The 7,731-nt window shown below is 42.7% G+C and overlaps 1 pseudogene; it reads left to right on the top strand.

The window, feature by feature from the left end:
• The first annotated feature begins 1,267 nt into the window (after nt 1-1,267).
• Nucleotides 1,268-1,633, top strand: LOC107114053 (annotated as a pseudogene).
• Nucleotides 1,634-7,731: the final 6,098 nt, after the last annotated feature.

The following is a 7,731-nucleotide window of genomic DNA, read 5'->3' on the forward strand; positions in this document are numbered from 1 at the left end:
TGTATATGGTGAGCGTTTAGGCACAAGACTCAGACTTGGAATTCAGTTACAACATCAGAGACAAATTAGCAATAAGAAGGATCTTTATTCAGTACACAGCTTAGCATAGACTACCAGAGATTACAAAAATAACAAAGGCTAGGGCTGTTTGCCTTAACTAAACATTAATGATTCATAGTTACCAAGTCAGACCATCCACAGTCCAGGATAGTCCAAGGGATTTTGAAGGGAAATCCCATCTTTGCACATCCCGGTGCTCCAGTTCACAAAGCAACTCTTTGTCTCTCAAGAGGCAGCATTTCAGGTGCAATAAAAATACAAGAACCCGTGGGCACTCCATGAAATTGCTGAGCGGTCTGGTTAGAACGGATAGAAGGAAGTACTTCTTCACCCAAAGAATGATTAACACATGGAATTCACTGCTACAGGAAGTGGTGGTGGCTACAAGCATGGACGGCTTCAAAAGGGAATTAGATAAGCATATGGAGCAGAGGTCCATCAGTGGCTATTAGCCACAAGGTATAGATAGGGACTCTGGGGCAAGTGATGCTCTGTCATCTTGGTGACTGGTTGCAAGTGGGCCAGAGTGTGGAGCTATGAGGTCTGGCTTTTGGCATGAAAGTGTGAAAGTGTATGGCATGGCTATTGAGGCCATGAGGCCTCACCATTTGGCTTGCAACAAGAAATAAGACACAGCATGTTATCAAAAGACATCACAGGAGAAGGCATGTGAATATAGAAAGCAGAAAGCAATTTTTCTATACAAGGCAGAATCAACTCAAAGCAGAATAGGACAGAACAGGCTCTATAGAAAAGCTCTGGAATAATGTTCAAATGGCATACCTTTCTTTCCAGCCAGATTTACTTGCTGAGGAACTCCTAAATATTGGAGAAGATTTGGGAGCATGCCAGACCCATTGGTTTTTTTTATCACTACACTAGACAAACTAAGAACTCATGATGGCCAAGCTTGCTTCTGGATTTCTTTCAGTTTGCTTCTGGATTTCCTTTGTTTTGTGTTTTCTCAAGAAAAAAGAAAACACCTGGCTTTTGCTGCTTTTGAAAGTGAATGAGGTGGTGGCGGCTACAAGCATGGACGGCTTCAAAAGGGAATTAGATAAGCATATGGAGCAGAGGTCCATCTGGGCAGCGGAGAGGGGATGCCGGAGTCACACAAGAGCCAGGCAGAGGCCGGGTGCTTTTCCCCTGTCTGTCAGTGCTTTCTCGGTACATTGTCTGCCCCATAGTGCTCAAGCAGACTTTGACAATGGGTCAGATTTTCTTGGATCATATTGGTGGCACTCGCCTGTTTTTCTGTGCCAACTGTGACACAGTCTTGACTTACCACTCAGAGTTCATATCTACCCGTTTCACAGGAGCTACAGGAAGAGCCTTCCTTTTTAACAAGGTGGTAAACTTGCAGTACAGTGAGGTGCACAACTGGGTGATGCTCACTGGCCATCACATGGTTCATGATGTTAGCTGCAAAAACTGCAACAGCAAGCTAGGCTGGATCTTTGAATTTGCCACTGAAGATAGTCAGCGCTATAAGGAAGGTTGTGTTATCTTGGAAAGAGCTTTGGTCCGAGAAAGTGAAGGGTTCGAGGAGCATGTTCCATCTGATAACTCCTGAATGGATATGTCCTTGTCTTCAGGCTTTCTCTGTTAAAACTTAAAAAAGAGAAAAATCAAGAAAAAAAATCTACTTACATACACTGTCACCTTAGCATCAGCGTTGGATTCGTAAACTACAGAGTGAGAAAAATTGTGAGAGAATTTCAGATGGAATGTTCCATTTCTTTTCTCTTCTTCTTTTTTGCCCCCTTTCTCTTCAGGAGTATAAAGAGAATGTACTATGGATGCTGTAACTTTGTTTTCTCTCTTGCAGTCTCAGATATGTGAGCCTTCACAGTTAAGAACTATCTGAAAGTAAAGTGAATTTAGAAGAGAAATTCGTGGGATTTTAGTTTGCATAACCCTGTTTCATCAGAAGGAAGTTTTTAGTCTAGCAGTACCTTTTAAGTTATTTTCCACTGTTTGTCTTTAATTTTAATTTGTTTTTAGCAAGACTTTAGCTCCAAAGTAAGGTTTTAAGAGGAAGGATAACTAATAGCAGGACAATTTGTTAGCAACAGGAAAGTCCTCCTTGCAGGCCTCATTTTGAACTGGATTTGTTTTTTACTCCTGAGCATACCTGCCAGATCATGTTTTCCACCTACCAATTCAACCAAAAGCCTCACCTGCCAACATTATTGCTTCTAATCAACCATTAAAGGTAGAAGGGTGCTGTCCTCCCTTGCATTTTCTTGTCCTGGAAAGAGAACAACAAAGGTGGGTAAGTAGACTAGCAGCAGCAGCAATATGCTATGCCTTGTCACTGGAAATGATGGAAATCATTGTGCTTTAACACCTTCATCATAGGAAGCTAACAGGGATATCCAGTTTGAGGAGGCTTGTATATTGAGATACCCAGAATATTTTAGTCCATTTCTCTGCTGTCTTTCCATACTAAAAAGATGAAAGTAGAGACAATATAAAAACCAGACAAAGCTATGGAAGAATAAAAAACAAATCACGACAGCATCAATACACTTTAAAACAATGATAAAACAGCATAGTGGTGCCAGTCTGATTTTTTGAGGAAGTGGTGTCTATAATCAGGGAGCAGCAGCCCAAAAGGCCCTTCCTTGACTTCCTCTCAGTCTCACCTCACACAATTATGTTCCTACAAGGACCTTGTTGATAATTCTTCCATAGCTCTACTCATTCTCTTCCGTTAGCAGAGGGATGGAATCCTTAGAATATTTGCTCAAGATGCATACATTGAGCAACTATTCTAAGGAATCCCAAACTTTCTGTGGATTTGATCCAGAGCAACCTAAGTGTGTGTGTGTGTGGGGGGGACCAGCCACACAGTTCTGTAAATATTTGCACAAGAGCTTGTGCCAGAGTCCATCCGGTGCTAAGATCACCTCCAGCCACTCTCATGGTTCTGCCTGCACAAGAATTTGTATAACCTCTTAGATGAACTTCTGTCCTAGTGTAGGACAATTTTCCTCCAGCAATGCCCTAGTGTGTAGTATAAAACCACCCTTCTTTGAGTAGAAGACACCTACATGTGGAAGGGCAATTTTGGATGCAGCCCTGTGTCTGAGAAAATGTCTTTTGATACAACCTGACAGGGAAGAAAAAGAAGATGCCCTTCGTTTCTCTCAGCGACAAACCCAATTGCGTGGCGGGCCACTCAGCATGTCAGCAGTGTCAGTTCCTGCTGCGGGAATGGTTTCTCAGAGACAGAGGACCATAAAGTACAAAGGGTTTATTAAGTGAAAACAAAATGTTTTCAGTGGGATTATCGGAGGCTCAGTGAAAAATCTAGCGGTGGTGCTACCCATGTCAAGCAGGGGTAGCACAATGAATAGAGGCTTTAATTCAATTTGGTGAGCTGACACCTGACCAAACAAAGGTGGAGCCAGACAGAACTACCTTAACATGTTGAAACAGATGCTTTTTAAAATGTCAGGATATAGTATTTCAGTGTCTTGAACCACAGAATGGAAAGCAACACGAAAGTCCCAAAGTGAGCCCTAGAAATAGCAAATACAGTGTGGCGCTTGAAATCCATCTTCCCATATTTCTGTATTGCAGCCCTTATAGTAATTAAGAATATGTCTCTGCCTTGGAAATGTTTTGCTTCAGAAGCATATATGATATCTTTTCCATCAGTCCGATTCACTAGACTGTGCCTATTAAAGAAGAGGATTCTCAATAGTCACCAAGCACCTGTTTCAGAGCTGTGCTGTGTGTAGACAATTCAACTTCACCATAACGCAACTCTCAGACAACTCTTTACAGAGAAAACAGTATATTTAATTATCTCAAAGCACCCAAAGTGTTGTCAAGGCAGCCTGAAAAATGAGGTATGGTGAGACAGGGCCCAAGCAAGACAGGGAATTGCATACTATTTTGTAGGGCTCCATGACTTTTGTGTGGCTTGGCCTGGACTTCTGCTATAGCGGGAGGGCTCCTGCTGGCAGCTCCATTGCCCACTGACTCTCGGAGCAGCTGCAGGAGAATTTTAAAAAACCCCAAAAACCATCACTTCTGAGTACAACCTGGAAGAAATAGTGGGCAGCTCTACAAATCATAGAGCTTCCAGAAATTCCTACAGCTACCCTTTGTCACTTCCAAGCTGTATGTTAGCTATGTCTTGCCTATCCTCCATGTCCCTTGCCCCAGCCCTCCTGCCAGTTGCCAGGCTTAGCCTATTTACCCTATAAGAGATATACCAGTCACTCACTGGTGTTGTTAAATAATAAGTTCTTTATTTAGGATATTTCTAGGCAACCTCTTCAGAGTCCTGCTTGGGGTAGCTTACAATTAAAACAACGTAACAAAACAAGCCATTAAATTGGATAATCATATGGATTGGATAAACATATAGAGAAGAGTTCATCAGTGGCTATTAGTCACAAGGTATAGATGGGACACTCTGTCTGGGGCAGTGATGCTCTGTCTTCTTGGTACTTGAGGTGCAACACTGAGAGGGCTTCTGGAGTTCTGGACCCGCTGGTGGACCTCCTGATGGCACCCAGGTTTTGGCCACTGTGTGACACAGACTGTTAGACTGGATGGGCCATTGGTCTGATCCAACATCTGGGCTTATTTATTGGCCCTCATCCCTCCTATTAGCTTCTCAAGGCACCTATTTGAGACTTCCACAGACCCATCTGGCTTAGGAGAACCACAGCTGAGTATCATCTACCTGTTGGTGACACCACACTCCAAATTCCTGAATGACCTTCCCAGTGGTTTCACATAGACATTAAGTAGCATGGGGGACAAGATGGAACCCTGCAGGACCCCATAGCATCTATGGCATGGGGCTTAGCAGCAGTCCCCCAGTACCACCTTTTGAAATTGGTTGGTCAAATATGAGCAAATTCACCAAAGTGCAGTGCCCTCCACTAACCCAACCCAGACAGCCTCTCCAGAAGGATGGTCCAATGGTGTTGAGAGCCACTGAGAGGTCTGAGAGAATCCACAGGGATTCACTCCCCCTGTCACTCTCTTAGTGCAGGTCATCACTCAGGGTGACTAAGGCCATTTCTCTCCCAAACCTAGGCCTGAATCCAGATTGAAAGGCATTCTGTTTGTATGAGTTATGCCTGCTCGAGTTGTTCTTTCTGAGCACCTTGGAGGAAGGGCAGAAGACAGACAGAAATAGAGATATATGAGAAAGAGAAAGCATCATTTCACTTTCCTTGCTATGATTTTTTGGGGGTTTAGGGGTTTTTTTGTTTTGTTTTGGAGAATGGTTGCTTGAAAGGTGTGAGAGGTGAAATGTGGTGTAATGTACTTTCTAAGGAATGTGCTGTTGACCTGTGCAATCCACATTGCCGGCAGCTTCAAGAGGTGGTGCAATAAATGACTCAGAGTCTGCCAAAGCTCTCTCCCTGGGCTATCTAGAAAAGCTGTTCTCAGACAGACATTTGTAAACACTGCTGTGATGTGCCCATTTTTCACACTTCTTCTGGTAAACATAACCCCATCTCAATACAATAAATATTTATAACAACTGGAACAAACAGCTCTGTCCCTCCTACCATGTGCAAATGTATCTCAGACAAGAAGACATCTCACACTTTAGTGCCTTAAACGTTTCAATATGTCAGCATGTGTTTTTCAGGTAAAGTGAAACAAACCCAGAAGACAAGAAGCCACAAAACTGAAGAAGACTGAGTTTATAATTATTAACAGCCTAATCATCCCTTACTTGCTAGAATGGATCAAGACATAATGACAGATTGTATAATTGACTCGTCCTCTTTGTAATTCTTCAATACTGAAGAGAATTAAAACATACGACATTATCTAATATGGTACACTTTCCTCCCATAGTGTTGGCATCATTATATATTTCATCTATTGTTTCTCTGTGTTGCTTCAAATCCTTGTTTGTCTGCTTGGAGGCAGTTGCAAAACTAGCTTATCCTGATTAAGGTTGCCCTTGACATGGATATTTTCTTTGTTTGGGGTAATTAGTTACCCTGATTGATTCTATGGTGTTTACAAATGTAATTGTATTTGACAACAGAAGTCAATACATGTCACTGTACACATTGTACACTACTACACGTCCTGCACATGAAAACACACACACACATGATTATGCCTTGTGCTGTATGTTTGCAGTCCACATGCACATTCAGTAACTACTGAAAATAGCATTTTATTCAGAAAATCAGCAAAGGAACTATGCCATGAGGACATAATAAGACTTTGCTGGATCCATCTAGTCCAGAAACCTGTTTCACACAGGAACCAGCCAGTCGCCCTGGAGGATCAACCAACAGACGATGATGAAGAGTAGGTTTTTATACCCTGTTTTTCTCTACCGTATGGAGTCTCAAAGCAGCATACAATCATCTTCCCACAACAAGCACATTGTGAGGTAGGTGCGACTGAGAGAATTCTGAAAGAACTGTGACAAGCCCAAGGTCACCCAGCAGGCTTCATGTCAGGAAGTGTGGAATCAAACCCTGTTCTCTAGATGAGAGTCTGCCACTCATAACTACTATACCATGCTGGCTGTTGGCATAGTGGCCACGGTATTCCACTTGTACTGCCTCCTAGCACTGGCATTCAAAGGCTGTTTTAGTCAACGTGGCTAGTAACCATTGATGGACCTATCCTCCATTAATCATTTAAATCCCCTTTTATTCCCATTTAATCCCATTCTTGTGGCCATCATTATATCTACTGGCAGTGAATTCCACAATTTAGTTACTTGTTTAGTAAAGTAGTGTTTCCCTTTGTCCCACCTGTATCTGCTGCCCTTCAAATTGATTGGGGTTATCTACTTTTCTCCCCAATGGGCACTCAACTCTCCCTTCTCTATTTTATCCTTCCAACAACTCTGTGAGGTACAGAGAGATTGTGTGACTGGCCCAAGGTAATCCATGAAGTTCCCATTGCTAAACTGGGATTCGAAGCAGGTCCTAGTCTCTGACGAAGAGAGCTTTGACTCTGGAAAACTTTGTTGTTCAGTCGCACAGTTGAGTCCGACTGGTTATCTACTTTTTTCCCCAGTGGGCACTCAAGGTGGCTTACAACTCTCTCCCTTCTCTATTTTATCCTTCCAACAACTCTGTGAGGTACAGAGAGATTGTGTGACTGGCCCAAGGTAATTCATCAAGTTCCCATTGCTCAATGGGGATCCGAAGCAGGTCCTAGTCTCTGATGACGAGAGCTTTGACTCTGGAAAACTTACACCCTGAAAATTTTGTTGGTCTCTAAGGTGCTACTTGACCAGAATCCAGTAGTTCTACAGTAGACCAACATGGCTACTCTGAAAGATCCTAGTCTGCCACTCTAATAGTAATAGTAATATACTTTATTGTCATTGTACACAGTACAACGAAATTAAAGGTGCAATCATTTCAGTGATCTACAGCCATACACATATACACTCACACAACCATACACATATACACTCACACAACCATTCACACAACCAATCCCCACAGCTCACTGGCTGTAGAGTGAAGCTTTTTTGTCAGAAGCATTGTCACTGGTGAGATGACACACAACGGTTCTTTGGCCAATATTGCAATATTGGACCAGACCCCCTCCCCCCAAAGCAGTTTACAATACAAGTGCTAGTCCGGTCAGTTAATAATTGCACAATACATAATCCCTAGCAATGTCTCACCTGCTTCTGTGCTGGAG

This window comes from Gekko japonicus, unplaced genomic scaffold (genome assembly GCF_001447785.1).
Source record: "Gekko japonicus isolate JY-2015 unplaced genomic scaffold, Gekko_japonicus_V1.1 scaffold1452, whole genome shotgun sequence".
Taxonomy (NCBI): Eukaryota; Metazoa; Chordata; class Lepidosauria; order Squamata; family Gekkonidae; genus Gekko; species Gekko japonicus.